Consider the following 16,855-nt stretch of genomic DNA (forward strand, 5'->3'; position numbering starts at 1 on the left):
TATAAGGTGCCACAAGACTCTTTGCTGCTTCTACCAACTGAGCTAGCCAGGCTCAGGAAAAGTGCAAGTTGGTGCAGAGGTGAAGCTAGTCAAGAAAATTCTTGGGTGAGTTCCCAAAGCCTGAAGGGTCAAAAATATTGTCACGGGTGGTTCAGGGTATATGTTCACCCCCCCAAAAGCAAACGGAAAAAAATGGTTTCTCGCCTTTCTTCAATGTCACCGTATGTCTACTGGATGCTGCTGGCAGACGCGGTGCAGAAGCGCTACACAGCAGCATCCCCTTTCTTTCCCTTCCTGAGGGCAGCTGCTATGGGAGGACTGGTATCTGTCATCGTCGTCCCGTGAGTGCTCCTGGTTGGCCTTAGTGAGGTTGGCCAGGGGTGCCTGGGCAAAAATGGGAATGACTCCCAGGTCATTCTCTTCTTTAAGCTTTGTCTAATGGCGATTCAGTCCTGCCTGGAATATCATAGCAGGTGGAGGCTGCCCTCCCCTTCCTGCCTTTGAGCTCTACTTGCAGAGGCAATAAAGTCAGTGTTGTTTCAAATTCATGTACTCTTTATTACTTCATCACACAAATGGGGGGATAACTGCCACGGAAGCCCAGGAGGGGTGGGGGAGGAGGGAAGCAATGGATGGGGTTGTTGTAGGGGCACCCCCTAGAATGACATGCAGCTCATCATTTCTGCTAGATGTCTGGGGCTCTGACATAGAGCAGCCATTTGCTTCTCTAGTTCTTTAGTAGGCTTGCCTGATAGTTTAGCCAGGACTACCTCTTCATTAAACAAAACTTAAAGAAGAGAATGATCTAGGTTGTCTGTGGGCGAGGACTGGCCTGCCACCCAAGGCCTGTGAAAGTGTGGGATCATTCTCCAGGATGGGTTGTAGATCCCTTAGACATACCCTTAGAGCCCCGACCAGGGCTATTCTATCTACTGCCCAAAATCCACAAACCCGGAAATCCTGGATGCCCCATCATCTCGGGCATTGGAACTCTCACTGAAGGACTGTCTGGATACGTGGACTCTCTACTCAGACCCTATGCCACCAGCACTCCCAGCTATCTCAGTGACACCACTGATTTCCTGAGGAAACTACAATGCATTGGTGACCTTCCAGAAAACACCATCCTGGCCACCATGGATGTAGAGGCTCTCTACACCAACATCCCACACGCGGATGGAATACAAGCTGTCAGGAACAGTATCCCTGATGATGCCACAGCACAACTGGTTGCTGAGCTCTGTGCCTTTATCCTCAGACACAACTATTTCAAATTTGATGACAATATATATCTCCAGATCAGTGGCACCGCTATGGGCACCCGCATGGCCCCACAATATGCCAAAATTTTTATGGCTGACCTGGAACAACGCTTCCTCAGCTCCCGTCCACTCACGCCCCTTCTCTACCTATGCTACATTGATGACATCTTCATCATCTGGACCCATGGGAAGGAGACTCTGGAAAAATTCCACCACGATATCAACAGCTTCCACCCCACCATCAACCTCAGCCTGGACCAATCTACACGGGAGGTCCACTTCCTAGACACTACGGTGCAAATAATTGATGGTCACATTAACACCACCCTATACCGAAAACCTACCGACCACTATGCCTACCTTCATGCCTCCAGCTTCCATCCCGGGCACACCACAAGATCCATTGTCTACAGCCAAGCACTGAGGTACAACCGCATCTGCTCTAACCCCACAGACAGAGACCAACACCTACAAAATCTCCACCAAGCATTCTCAAAACTACAGTACCCGCACGAGGAAATAAGGAGACAGATCAACAGAGCCAGACGTGTACCCAGAAGCCTCCTACTGCAAGACAAACCCAAGAAAGAAACCAACAGGACTCCACTGGCCATCACATACAGTCCCCAGCTAAAACCCCTCCAGCGCATCATCAGGGATCTACAACCCATCCTGGAGAATGATCCCACACTTTCACAGGCCTTGGGTGGCAGGCCAGTCCTCGCCCACAGACAACCTGCCAACCTGAAGCATATTCTCACCAGTAACTGCACACCGCACCATAGTAACTCTAGCTCAGGAACCAACCCATGCAACAAACCTCGATGCCAACTCTGCCCACATATCTACACCAGCAACACCATCACAGGACCTAACCAGATCAGCCACACCATCACCGGTTCATTCACCTGCACGTCCACCAATGTAATATATGCCATCATATGCCAGCAATGCCTCTCTGCTATGTACATCGGCCAAACTGGACAGTCTCTAAGGAAAAGAATAAATGGACACAAATCAGATATTAGGAATGGCAATATACAAAAACCTGTAGGAGAACACTTCAACCTCCCTAGCCACACAATAGCAGATCTTAAGGTGGCCATCCTGCAGCAAAAAAACTTCAGGACCAGACTTCAAAGAGAAACTGCTGAGCTCCAGTTCATCTGCAAATTTGACACCATCAGCTCAGGATTAAACAAAGACTGTGAATGGCTTGCCAATTACAGAACCAGTTTCTCCTCCCTTGGTTTTCACATCTCAACCCTCTAGAACAGGGCCTCATCCTCCCTGATTGAACTAACCTCGTTATCTCTAGCTTGCATATATAAACCTGCCCCTGGAAATTTCCACCACTTGCATCCGAAGAAGTGGGTATTCACCCACGAAAGCTCATGCTGCAAAACATCTGTTAGTCTATAAGGTGCCACAGGATTCTTTGTTGCTTTTACAGATCCAGACTAACACGGCTACCCCTCTGATACTTGATACAGTACAGCTAATAACCATCTTTGCTAACTTGCAAAAGGCAAGGGGATGCTGGTGTGTAGCACTGCAGTACCGCGTCTGTCAGCACCATCCAGTAGACATACAGTGACGGTGAAAAAAAGGCTGAATGGGCTCCATGGTTGCCATGCTATGGCGTCTGCCCGGGCAATCCAGGGAAAAGGGCGCGAAATGATTATCTGCCATTGATTTCATGGAGGGAGGATTGACTGACGACATTTACTCAGAATCACCCACGACACTGTTTTTGCCCCATCATGCACTGGTATCTCAACCCAGAATTCCAATGGGTGGGGGAGACTGCAGGAACTATGGGATAGCTACCCACTGTGCAACGCTCTGGAAATCGATACTAGCCTCAGTACATGGGCGCACACTGCCAAATTAATGTGCTTAGTGTGGCCGTGTTCACTTGACTTTATATAATCTGTTTCCAAAAACTGGTTTCTGTAAAATCGGAATAATCCCATAGTGTAGACATACCCTGACACAGCTTTAGAACCCTCTACCCACTATACGGCCAAGAGACAGCTACTCTCAGATCCTGTGTGGATTGTCTGATGGGCTTGGGGCCAAGAGCAAACTGCGTACCCCCTGCCAGAGCAGGAGAAGTAAAAATAGGGGCTTCCTGAAAAATGGGAAAGGAAGAAGAGAGAAGCAAGTGGAAAAGGAAGAGAACATGCAGACACAGAACCCTACCTAAATTCTGAAATAGATTACAAGAAAAAGAGAGAGAGCAGCATAAAGCAAACTTAAAAAACTTTCAGTAAGAACTGAATTAGAAACCTTTAAAACACCAGTTTTCACACTACCTTTACTTTTCTTCCAAATTCTACCAAAAGAAATTAAGACTTGCCACTAAACAACAGCTTTAAACAAGCTCAGATAACAGAAAAGAAAACCAAAACATTTATTTTTAAATTTGTTTTATAAGAACTAACCACTCAGTCTGTGTTCTCTTCTTCTCAGCTTCCCAAAAGGAAAGCAAGAACAGTCATCAATAGCAGACAGCAGATGTATTAAAGCAACACTGTCCACTCACTTCATGCTCAGAAAAGAACACTTTAACTCCTCATCGTGGTTAGCAAGGTCAGACACTTTCAACCACACTTCTCTAGTTACAAACTATAGAAATGATCCCTGAAAATATAGTCTTATAAAGCTGTGCTCGGCTACACACCCAGGCTAATGTGCGCAAGCTTTCTTCCCATGGTGAATGTTTTCATACAAGGGGTTTCACCCCCAGTGAATTAGAGAACAAAAATCTAAAACCAGGTCCCCATTTCATTAAGCACAATTGAGACAGCTTTAGAAGACTGGCCATTAGAAGATGTTTATGTTGCTATTTACAGAAACACACCTCCTGATTAGCATGTGGAGCTCCTAGCAACTAATCAAACCCTCTTGCTTTGCCATACCTCTCACAGGCTCCTCCGTACCACATGACAGCTTGTCAGGCACAGACAATCGGGACAGGTCAGCCCTTTCTAGCATGCTCCGCAGCTGTTTCTCTCTGGCTTGCTCTCAAATTCATCTGCACTAGAAGTTTTTGCAGGGTTCTATGTTACCAGTGGTACCTGCACTAAATCAGTGGGTCTCAACCTTTAGAGACACCTGTACCCCTTTCAGGAGTCTGATTTCTCTTGCATACCCCCAAGTTTTACCTCACTTAAAAACTACTTGCTTACAAAATCAGATGCAATATTTATAAAAATAAATCCCTTGAATATAAGTATTGTACTTACATTTCAGTGTATAGTATAGAGAACAGTATAAACAAATCAATGTATGAATTTTAATTTGTCACAAATTTGCTAGTGCTTTCTATGTAGCCTGTTGTAAAACAAGGCAAATATCTAGATGAGTTGCTGTACCCCCTGGAAGACCATTGGATACCCCTGTTTGAGAACCACAGCACTAGATCACCCTTACTTTTAGAACTGGTGCCACTTGACCCAAGGCATTCGGAACCATTTCAGTGCTAGTAGACAGTGGCAACACAGCTGCACTAGGTCTGTTGTTCCTCCCTGTACAATTCCCACTTGGAAAGAAGATCTCTTCTGGTCTGACCCTATTTACTATTGTGAGCTGCATAGGCAACTTTCTCTGTGTTATGTGAGCACCATTCACACAATATATATACTACCTCTGCAGCCATGGCTGGCGGGGGAGCCCCCACAGCCCCACACCACTGTATATGGACCCTGCAGCTCCCAGCTCCTACGAGTGGACCCCAGAGCTCCCAGCCACTGTGAGCGGACCCAGGATTTCCCAGCAGGCATTGATGGTGTGAGGACCCTGCAGCCCCACGTCATTGCTAATAGACTCTGCAGCTCTGAAGACCTTGGAGCTCCCAGCTGACACAGGCAAGCGAGGGAGCCCCCAGCTCTCAGACACTGCAGGCAGAGCCTGGAGTGCGCAGCCACCATGGGGGGTGAGGAGAAGCCTCAGCCAAATGCCATTGCAGATGGCCCCATAGCTCCCAGCCACTGCAGGTGGATGCCAGAGCCCCCAGCTGCCATCGGGACCCCACGGACCATGGCCACCATGGGCAGCGAGGGGACCCCACGGCTCCCAGCCGCCATGGACGGCGAGGGGACCCCATGGCCCCCGGCCGCCATGGGCAGTGAGGGGACCCCATGGACCCTGGCTGCCACGGGCAGCAAGGGGACCCCATGGACCACAGGTACCATGGGCAGCGAGGGGACCCCCCAGCTCCCGGCCGCCACAGGCAGCGAGGGGACCCCATGGACCCCGTGTGCCATGGGTAGCGAGGGGACCCCCCTGCTCCCAGCTGCCACAGGCAGCGAGGGGACCCCGCAGCCCCCAGCTGCCACAGGCAGGAACTGTCACCCAGCGACCAGCAGAAAACAGCAGCGGGTGAAGGCATCAAGCAAACTCTCAGCTTCTGCTGCTGCCACTCCTTCAACTGGCTCTCGGTTTGCCCTGTTCACTCTGCGTCGCTGCTGCTCCACAGCGTTGTCCTTCACCCTGCTGCTGAGAGCCCCTGTGTCGCCACTTCCCCTGCTGCCCCCTGCCTGTCTCCTGCAGCCTCTGCGCGGCCACGTAGTGGGGGAACCTCGCTACAAGTGCAGCCTGGGCAGCCTCAGTCATTGCAACACCATGGGCAGGGCGTGAACCGCCAGCTGGGGGAGACTAATGCCCTGCCCCGCCCCTTCCACCTGAGGCCCCGCCCCTTCTGCAAACACCCCTGTGCCCAGCGTACACCAGCCCTTAGATCCCTGTTGGTATTTCAATGCAGGCACTGACCTGTGAGAGGAAAACATCAGCTCACAAACACAGAGACTGATTTCCCCACATTTTATCTCTCTGCACTTTCCAGAAAGTCACAAAATTCATTTAGTTCTTGCTAGGACAGAGAAAAAATAAGTGACACTAAGTTTTTGGCTCAGTTAAATAAAATTAAGTATTTAATTAACATAGTAAAAATATGTCCTGATTCCGCTAAATAACACCATAACATGAAATAAGAAGAGACAAATCTTGTCAGTGACGACTAATTTCGCAAATGATCTTCCCATTATTATATTAATTTCCACACCGCCCCTGTTGGAGGTCTGGGCACCTCCAGTGTCACTGCTCTGCGTTCACTTTCCCCTTAGAATTGTTCTCGGACATTCCCAAATTTGGAAAATTGTGCAGTTCAGAATGTGAATAGTGACCCCGGCTCCTTCCTGCACCTGCTCTACATTGCTCCACAGCAGCTTCTCCCCCTGCAGAGTCACCCCAGCACTGCAGTGCAGCCGCCCAGGGCTTTGCAAAAATTAATAATACAGAGTTTGGAGGAAAGTAAACATTTTTGAGTTGTGGAAATAGCAAAAGGCAACAGTTGTGGTGTTACAAGAAGGCAGTTTTTGGTTTAATAATAAAACCCAGTTATATAAATGTAACTGTATGTGCAGCTCTGTGCACTCATGTTGGATGGAAGCTTAGTAATTAAATGTAACCCCTCTGCCAGGCTGAAACAATAGCAGCAAGGGCCAGGTTCAATACCTAGGGGTCCCTTCCCCACAACGTAATGCAGACCAGCTCGAGCCCCCACCCAGTGACCTGGGAAAATCTTACACACACCCCTGGGCGCCTCAAGGAGGCAATACTTCCCCTCTCGCAAGCACAGACTCTTGGTGTAGCAGAAAAGGTTTAATTACATAAGATAAACAACAACAAGCATGAAATTTGGAAAATACCTCAACTGGAGTTCATAGGTCAAACTGTGAGCAAAGACCCACCCCAGCAACTTGGGCCGTGTCCTTCTCTCTGGGCCCTTGAGTCCAGCAACCCCCCTAAATCACCCACAGTCCCAAAAGTCCCACAATTCAAAAGTCTCTGTCCCGGGTCAGGCAGCCCAGAGTTCAAGAGTCTCTTTGCAGAGGTCCCCCTCCCCAGCCTAGGTAGAAAGGGACACCTTACGTGGTTCAGGGCCAGCTGCCCTGCCTCTTCATGGGGTTCTGCTTCCACTAGTCGTCCCCGCAAACAGCTCAGCTCCGCTTACTCTGTGGGCTGCTCCACTCTGCCAGCTGCTTTGGTCCACCAGCTGTCCTGTGATCCGCTCCAGCCGTCCTCACGTGCTGCTCAGCTCCACTCACCCAGTGGCTGCACAAACTGCTCCACTCTGCTCTGCCAGTATTGCTTCAGGCTCCCCCACTCATCAGCACAGTGCTCTCAGCTCAGCAAGTCCAGCTCTTCAGTGATTTCAGCTCCACTCATTAGCACAGTGCTCTCAGCTCAGCAAGTCCAGCTCTTCAGTGATTTCAGCTCATAGTAGGGGAACCCCAGTACCAGTGAATTCAGCTCAGTAACCTGCCTCTAGATTCTTAAGGGAATCAAAAGTTAACTCTGACATTTCACAGTGGAGAGAGACACAGGTGGAACTGGTGCTTCTGGCTCACACAAGGAGCCTACACCACCAAGTATAGATACTGCCCCCCCTTCAATGGGTTTTGGAACCCATGTGCCCCATCTAGCAAGCGCTATCCAGCTGACAATGAAACCCCCCATCACAAGACAATTTTGTAGTTCCCCATTTACCCAATCAGGGTGACAACATTTCATTCCTCCTGCCCCAATAACAACGAAATTGGGGGCTCCCACAGCTGTGACAGTAACCATCCCATGCTGCTTTGCGGTATGCTAAGTGGGGTGGGAGTGCCCATGCAAATAACCGAAATACCAATGCAACACTTTCCGCACTCCCCATAATTTACCACCAGATGTCAGGGTGGGGCTCAGCCTGACTCTGCTTACATAAATTATACAAGAGGGTCAGGTAAAGTGGCTGCTACCACCACTATGTTTTGTCCCAAGAAGCATTTATAGACATTCTGAGGGGAAATGGGCCCTTTGCCCACAGAAATGGTCTATAGGGGACGGCTGCAGGCAGCAGGTGGAGAGATAATCTCATCAAAATGATTTGACTCCTGGGTAATGTAAGCAAAATCACTAAAGGAATGTCCGAGGTTTCTATTGGCACTTAACTTGCCTGCCCCTGGCTGTCTCTGGTTGTACAAGATGGACGTGTAATCGGGGTTCAGTTGTGTAAAAAAAAATTATTGCAGTGCAAGGGATGTTAGACAAAACAAAATGTTGTGTGTAATTGTGTCAGGTTTTAAAAACCTAAAGTGAGACTTATGGTTTGTAACATAATGTCATGAAGGTTAAACTATGGAAGGAATGTGCGTTTTCCCAGGACGTGTGCAGTGTATATTGAAGAAGGGATAAAAGAAATGCAAACAAAACATGGTACTTAATTCAAACCCTATTAGGGCTCCAAAGGGAGCCACAATAGGTTGTGGGTTTTTTTTCAGATCTGTGTGCTTTGAGGCAGAAGATGAAAGTGGAAAGTAATCAGAACTCCAGTGGAAGTTGATTGTGTCTCTGAGCTGCTGATGGCTTTGGATCGAAAAGCAACCCGAAAGCCGGTGTGAATGCAAATGACCTAGCTGATGGGGGAAGGAGACAACTGCCCATCAGTGGCAGCACAAAGGAGTTGCAAATAATAAATACATCTGGTCAGCAAACAAGCTACTGGAAGACTCAGACTGTGGCCCTCCAGGAAAGGGAGGTGAAAAAACAAGTCAAGCCTGAAAATAAGGGGGGACAGGTTAATCCTAAGGAGTGTGTGTGTGTATGTACAGTGCTAAAGCTAAATCTAAAGCTGTCTCTCAGCTATTACCTGAGGATAAACTTAAAGCTTGATACAGCAGAGAAACTATTGCAAATTGGGTCTGTTGTACAAGAGGGGAAACTGAGGCACACCACCTCATGAATTTCATAAATGACCAGCGAGTGGGGTAATTCACTATCTGACTATAGAACAAAATAAGGACAGCCTGGAGGTAATTCTTCCGTTTTTCCTGCAATTAGCAAGGAAATTTGTAAAAGGAAGTGGTATTATTATTATTAAGCACTAATCTGTCCCCACCGGGTATGTGTGTGTGTGTGGAAATTGTTTCTTTTGTTTTTCAGACACTCTACAAGCAAGCTGGTGCCAGCAAAAGACTAACCCATAATACCATGAATCTATATTTTGTGTTGTTTGTCTGTGGTGTTTGTCTTGTTGTTAGCATTGTTGTGTTTCAATGAACAGAAAACCTCATGACATGGGTGGGGATGGCTTCAAAAGGCTGACCTGGGGGAAGATGTGTGTGGACATTCAAAATGCTTGACTAGGAGGCCAGCACCTGTGTAATAGCTACCGTGGTGCCTGGAAGTGAATCGGCAGCTGAGGTGGGCCCCACAAGCCCTATGGGAATAATGAGAAGGGGATTTGCTCGCTGGGAATCAATGGAGGGGTGTGTAAAATGGTGTAAATCCAGAGAAGATGTTTGAATGTGCCCCTCCCTGATGGCCATGGAGGAGCACACCCAATGGCCCGTGGCAAGGGGTGGACAATTGGGTGTACTGTGTATGAGGTGTTTTGCTGGAAATGTACATATTACTGGAGGCACAATTACACCAGCCCCTAACCAAATTCCACACTACACACTGCTCTCTGGGCTTTGGCGCACAGATAGATCTGTGAATCTTACTGCTGTGAATAATCGAACCAGCACATACAGCCTGATTCCACACCACATGGTTAAGTTGGTTTGGACAATAACCCATTTCTCTGTGGACATTCAATGGACTTATGAAATGGACAAAAGCACGAAAACCTGCAGCGGCAGCGTATTACAACTGCCAGCAACTGGACATGTTAAGAGCTTGACCCCGTCAAAGGAGGAGAGGAGGTGTTCCGGTGGTGGCCAGGATGTTGGACCATGCTGCAGTGCTCAGGTCTCTCGGTGTTTCTGTGGATTATTACAGCGGCTGGTGTATTGCTAAGTATACTTGTGTTACGTTGCCTACGGAAATAACCTAGAAGTAATGGAGTAAGCCCCTCCCCCCTGTACTAGACAACCTGGACCCAACCTTCTCGGGCCCACTATAGTGGGAAGTCTGGATGCTAATTGGAACAGGTGTGACACACCCGTATGAGAGAAGGTGCAGGGCACTGTACTACACAAGGGGCAGTGGGACAAATGGAATATCAACACCTTCCACCTTGATGCCTGGCCCTATCAGGAAATGTGTCACCACATGTCCTATGTTTTGCTAAGGGGAAGAATGGGAACAGGGACACAGGCAAGGCTCTGTGGCGTCAGGGCTGGGATGGGGACACTGAGGAAGGAAACTGGAATCATTGCTTGCTGGAAGTTCAATCCAATAAACATCTAATTGTTTGCACCTTTGGACTTTGGGTATTGCTGCTCTGTGTGTACGCGAGAAGGACCCGGTAATGGGAGGGTGAAGGGATAAACCCTCTAACACTAACTAACATCTAACACACATTTCAACCTCTTCTTTTCACACCGTTGCTCATTCTCAGGGGCTGCTTTGTCTCCAGACAGATCCATTCTCTTTCAGAACAGCCTTGCTCTTTCCCTCTGTTTCACTCACTGAGGTGTCGGAGTAAACACTCCTCTTCCCTCTAGTCTCAGTCAAACACTAGCATTAATTGTTTGCTACTGAGGGGTTTAGAAAGCATTTGTCAAGATGCCATTTCTGGGGCATTTTTCCCAAGATCCAATATTTTGTGTTCAATCATCTCCCAGCTTTCTTGGTGAAAATAAGGCCAAGGTTTTCTTGCAATATAGAGGCAGTTTTTCACCCCAGATGGGACTTGAACCCACAATCTCTGATTTAGAAAGCCATTGCCTTGTCCATTAGGCCACTGGGGCCCTGTAAAAAAATGGAAATTCCATCTCCTAAATGCATATTTCCCATGTTAACTTGGAAGCCAAATACCCTCTTTCTGCACCTTACAGAAATGTCTGCATCCCCTGGCAGCGAGGCTACTGGGCAGGTCGCTTACAGAGCTGAGCACCACCTTTCTGCCAGCCATCTTTAGAGAAGAAGGCTCTTTTCCCTGACAGCCACACAGCGCTGCCTAGCATCCCGAGAGCCTCCCTCGTGTTCTCCCGCAGCAGCCGCCTGCTGGTGTGGGTGGGAAAAGGGGACCAGGAAGCAGTGCGGCCTCATTATGGGACAAGAGGCCCTCACCACCCCCAGGCCTGCCTCTTGCCTTCAGCCCAGGCAGCCAGAGGTGCCAGGGAGCTCCCTGGCAGGCCTCCGCCTCACCCAGGAAAAAAGGAAAAGGGGATGAATGAAGAAGTCAGGAAATAACAAGGAAATGAAGAGGTTTGTCGAATGGGTTTCTGACCAATTTACCATCTTCTCAGCTACCGCTCAAAGTTAAAGACCTAAAGTCAACCTATCGGCATAAGTACAGATGGTTAGGTGCGAATTAAAAGGAGCTGCTGTCATAAGTGTTAGGTGCCTGCAAGCAGCATGCAGACTGTTTAAAAACACTGCAATTAGAGGCTCAGATGAAACGTTTGCCCTAAATCAGAAACGACAATAGGAGGACCAGCAGAACGCCACTCTAGGTAAACGGCCGAGTACTGGAGGCTGTTAGAGGCAAAAAGTCATTCCTCAAAATTTGGAAATCAGATCCTAGTGAGGATAATAGGAAGGTGCACAAACTCTGGCCTGTTAAGTGTCAAAGTGTAACAAGTCAGGCCAAGAAAGAATCTGAGAAGCAACATGCTAAAGATACAAAAGCTAAGCATAAATCCGGTCAATGCGAGTCCTGGTCTGTCCCCGCAGAAAGGTGAACCCCCTCTGTGGCTGGAGTGAGCTCCTCTAAGCTGACCTCACTACAGACCTGCGCCAGGTAGTGCTCATTGTAAAAATGTTTCCTCTGACGGTTGGGAAAACAGGACCAGCGGTGCTCAGGCCGGCTGACACAATTAACCCCCCCTCCCAACAACAAACATCATGCAGTCCAGAGGAAGGGAGCCTTTGATCTTCCCTCTCATGCCTTAACTGGGGACCATACACACTAATATAGCAGTAACCAGTGCCACAGAGCACAAAGCCCACCAGTAATGCCCTCCCTGGTCGGAGCTCCACCACCTTCTGTACTCGCACCATGAATGTGACTCCAGCCCCATCATTCTTCCCTGGCCAGGAGGCCCTTCCTCCAATCACCCTCTGCCTATTGAGCTACCCTAGAGTTATTAATGGGCATTTCCTGAACACTCACCATGGCTAAGTCCAGCTGCTCCAAGGCACTGAACATCAAGCGCCTCCTCCTGGGCCCCCAAATCCCTTCCACCTTCTACACAGCCACTTTTACAGATGCCCCTTCCCTGGTACTGCCCTTGCTCAGCTGCGCAGAGGAGTTTTCATCCCCTATTCCTGCCTGTCACTGCCCAGCAGCCCTCTGGCACCATTCCTGAGGGTCACCCTACCTTGCTCTCTTCCTGCCATGTTGGGAAAGACAGCTCTCATCCTTAAAGGTCAGGTGGGCCAACTAGGGGCAGAAGCCCATTCTATGTTTTCCTACAGCAGAGCCCAAGATCAGAGACTCACCTTCAGGGCCACCCAGAGGGGAGGCAAGTGGGGCAATTTGCCTCAGGCCCTGCAGGGGCCCTGTGAGAATACAGTATTGCCACTTTTTTTTAATGGAAGGGGCCCCCAAAATTGCTTTACCCCAGGGAAACCCTGCTCATCTTGGGTGCAGGCACCACTGGGCTTCTAGAAAACAAGCTGCCCCTGCACAAAGAAGATGAAAGCACCTGCCAAAGTCTGGGATTGAACCAGGGACCTTCAGATCTTCAGTCTAACGCTCTCCCAACTGAGCTACTTTGGCAGCTGTACGCCAGTATTTTGGCCTGTTGCTTCTCTGCCTGGGATGTTTTTGCAGCAGTTGCACACAAAAAGGACGTCATTGGGAGGTGCCCATGAAGACAAGACTCGCTTTTGCCTGCCTTGCTCAGCTTGACTTGCTGCCTCACCCCGTTCCTGCCCTAGTGCCCGGGTTGACCTGGTGGTGGAAGGGGACTGGGGGCCAGTGGTGCGGGGAGGAAGTTGAGCTGGACCCTGAGCTAGACTAGACCCTGGCGGTGAGAGTCTGGCCACCACCTGCCACCCCACCCTGTTGTCCTGGCTTCCCCCACTGGGCATCATTTCGGGAGGGAAGTGGGGGTTCTGCCTCCCCTCCCCGATTTTCACACCGCAGAGGAGTGCGAACAGGAAAACGAACGGCTGCTCCACACCCCCACCGGAGGAACCCGGCGCCCTTAGCTGCTCCCCCTGCTCCCCCCCAGCTGTGCTACTGAGTGGAAGCGTCCTGTGCCCATCACACAGAGCTCGATTAATCAAAACCCTCTTCTGCCAGCACCGGGCCTCCTGCTTCTTACACTGGGCCTGCAAGCGAGGGGGTGGCTGGCACAGTGCCAAGAGTCTAACCTGTGCGGCAGGAGGCGGCTGACGCCCGCAGCCTGCTGGGGAGCTCCCAGAAGTTATTAAGGGACAGAGACTCCTCAATGCCCTTAGTAACAAGGGTTTGGGGGTCACCGAGGCCAGTAAGAGGGTCACTATGTCGGCCCTATAACCCTGGGTGTCAGGTCGCTGTGCAGCTTTGATCTAGAGCTCGGATCCCAACAACCGACCAGCAGCCCACAGCCTCCTTCCGGGTCTGCCCCACCTGGTTACTCCTTACAGGCCGACCTTACCTCCTTCCTGCCCTGGATTCACCCCCTAATCATCCTACTGCCACTCAGAGCCACAGCCGTGGAGGTGCTGAAGGAGGGAGCGGTGACTCTAGGGTGGGGTTCTTCTCTAACGATGGCTGGCAGAAAGGTGGTGCTCAGCTCTGTCAGGGACCTGCCCAGTAGCCTCGCTGCCAGGGGGTGCAGATGTTTCTGTAAGGCCATTAAATGGGGTATTTGGCTTCTGAATGAATGAGGAATGTGAAATCATGAGAGGGAATTTCCATCCCTGTTTTTGTTTCTCTTCAGGGCCCCAGTGGCCTAATGGATAAGGCGTTGGCTTCCTAAACCAGAGATTGTGGGTTCAAGTCCCATCTGAGGTGAAAAACTCCTTTCTTCTTGTAGATTGCAAAGAAGCCTTGGTGTTATTTTCACCAAGGAAGCTGGGAGACGTTTGAACCCAAAGTACTGGATCTTGGGAGCAATCCCCCAGAAATGGCATCTTCCACTTAAGAAATGCTTTCTAAACCCATCAGCAGCAAACAGTTAATACTAGTGTTTGTCTGAGAATAGAGGGAAGGGGAGTGTTTACTCCAAAACATCCATGAGCGAAAGAGACAGAAAGAGCAAGGCTGTTCTGAAAGAGACTGGATCTGTCTGGAGATAAAGCAGAACCTGAGAATGAGCAACAGTGTGAAAAGAACTTCAAATGTGTGTTAGGTGTTAGTTAGGTTGGTCTGACAAATTTCAAGAAAATACCAATGCTCGTAGACTGATGTGGACACTGGCTGCTTCTGATCTTTTACTGAGAGTTCATTGAGAAATATTTTCCTTAACTATGTTATGGAATATTGGGTGGGCTATGAAGGCACCATTCCTCCTGCTTTCGCCCTTGGAGACAACACAGCTACATGGCATGCGGCCAGTGCTCACCTTCCAGTCAACTGCTAGAGAAGACAACACAGACAGGGATGGCAGCAGGGCAGACTGGAGCTCCACGGAGATGGTGGGACCAGGTCTCATCAATGGGGAGGTGGCCACCCCACCATGCACAAGGCTGAGCCAGCAAGTGTGGTGTGTGCTTCACCATGCCCCTACTCACTGCACATGGTGGTGGAGGGCAGTTACTGAGTTTGGTTCGTCTGGCAAATTTAGGGCTTGGCTACACTTGCAGATGTAGAGCACTGGGAGTGAAACCACAGCAGGGAAACCGCTGCCGTGTGTTCACACTGACAGCTGCAAGCGCACTGGAGTGGCCACATTAGCAGCTCTGGCAATGCCACAGAGAGCAGTGCATTGTGGTAACTCTCCCAGTGTGCAAGTGGCTGCAACGTGCTTTTCAAATGGGGGACGGGGTTGGAGTGTGACAGGGAGTGTGTTGTGTGTACGTGGGGGGAGCGACGGTGTGTTTGGGGGGCTGAGAGTGTGTCAGCATGCTGTCTTGTGTGTTCGGACAGCAGCAGACCCCCCTCTCTCACACACACTCACAACAGCAGCATTCCACACTAATGGTTGCTTTGTCCCGGAGCAGATAAGCAGCCGCTGTCAGAAACGGAGCTTTGAAAGGGGATATCCGCATGCCTGCAGCCGATTTCAAAACAATGACCAGAGTGGGCACTTGACTTCAGGGGATTATGGGACATTTCCTGATGCCAAACATAGTGCAGTGATGCAACACGTCGTCCACACTGATGCCCGGGTATTTCAGCAGGGCTCAGCAAGCTTTATGCTTCTCATGGAGATGGATTACCAGGAGCGCTCCACCTACAGAGCCCAGGTGCTCCAGGTGCCTTGCCAGTGTGGACACCTCAGGAGTTAGGGCACCCGGGGCTGCTTTAATGCACTCTAACTTGCAAGTGTAGCCAAGCCCCTAGACTATGTCACTTGTGTGACGTACTTGTGCTATTGTAATAAATACAATAGACCTGCAATGGTCAGAAATTGCACCAGCACAGAAGTATATTGCAGGGAAACCATAAGGAAATTAAGAGTTTAAATTATCCTCCACATGTCCCGCGTCCCACTAAAATGAATCCAACCCACAGGGCACGTGGGCAGAAGTATCGGTGTCAGGATGCTACATTGTTAGCACAGTGAATGAAGCTGCAAAATAAATGATGTTTAAATGACCTCACTCTATTTTTTACATTCCGGTATTAAGAGGTAATAGATACAGATGGACACCAGGCAGGGTCAGTTGGAGGACGAAGCCTTTATGCTTCCATCCCCCACCACTCTCAAGTTTTAGCCAATTAAGACAAGTCAGCAAATAAGAACAACCTCAGGTCTCAGTAACTGCTGCAGGTAGCAAAGTCCTACAGGGAGAAGTTTCTGGCACTACACCTGTGCAGCTCTGCTCCCCGGCTCTTCTCGGGCTCCTGCTCTCTCCTTAGCTCTGCCCCACTCTGGCCCAGGCAGTTCCAGCTCCCATGGAGGATGGGACCCCCTGGCCTGGTGACTCCCTCATTACACTGCCTGGCCTGTCAGTGCGGCTAACTTGGAGCTTTGGCCTCTCCCCATTGCCCCTGGGGACTGTCAGTCTCAGGGGCCTGATTTCCCATTGGCCGTTCCCCCTTCTATTGGGACTGGGAACTAGCCAACCAAGCCCCCACTAAGTTTTAGTAAGGGGCCAACAGTCCCTTACTCGAGCAGGCGCCATGAGGGTCACTGATGGCCAGAGAAGGGAGCATGAGCTGGTCCCATGGTGTAACGGGCAGCACTCAAGACTCTGAATCCTGCAATCTGAGTTCAAATCTCAGTGGGACCTTCTGGTAAAGCCCTGGAGCTCACAGTACTCCGCTTCCCTGTCTCCAGCTCTGCAAGAGCCATTTTTTTTCCCCCTCCTGCTGGATGGGTCAGGGCTCTAGAACTGACACCTGAGGGTTGGGATTCTCATGGCTTCACCTGATGCCCACAAGTCTGGCACTTGCCACTGTGCTTGAAGGAAGCAGGGCTGGGCAGGCTGGAGCCCAGCACCTCTCCTCCTCTGGGCACGTAGAGCAGAGGTGGCTGGTGCTGACAGCTCCAAGG

General features: G+C 49.9%; 1 protein-coding gene and 1 non-coding gene across 2 annotated transcripts in view; both read right to left on the reverse strand.

Moving 5' to 3' along the window:
* Positions 1–16,855, reverse strand: part of LOC120375921 (zinc finger protein 850-like) — a gene marked incomplete at both ends in the record, with an annotated part of 362,646 nt that overhangs the window by 239,316 nt on the left and 106,475 nt on the right. The window lies entirely within an intron of this gene.
* LOC120376554 lies at positions 3,708–3,924 on the reverse strand. The gene has a single exon (XR_005587412.1). It is a non-coding gene; the product is annotated as a small nucleolar RNA U3 (small nucleolar RNA).

Source organism: Mauremys reevesii, linkage group 12 (genome assembly GCF_016161935.1).
Source record: "Mauremys reevesii isolate NIE-2019 linkage group 12, ASM1616193v1, whole genome shotgun sequence".
In the NCBI taxonomy this organism is placed as follows: Eukaryota; Metazoa; Chordata; order Testudines; family Geoemydidae; genus Mauremys; species Mauremys reevesii.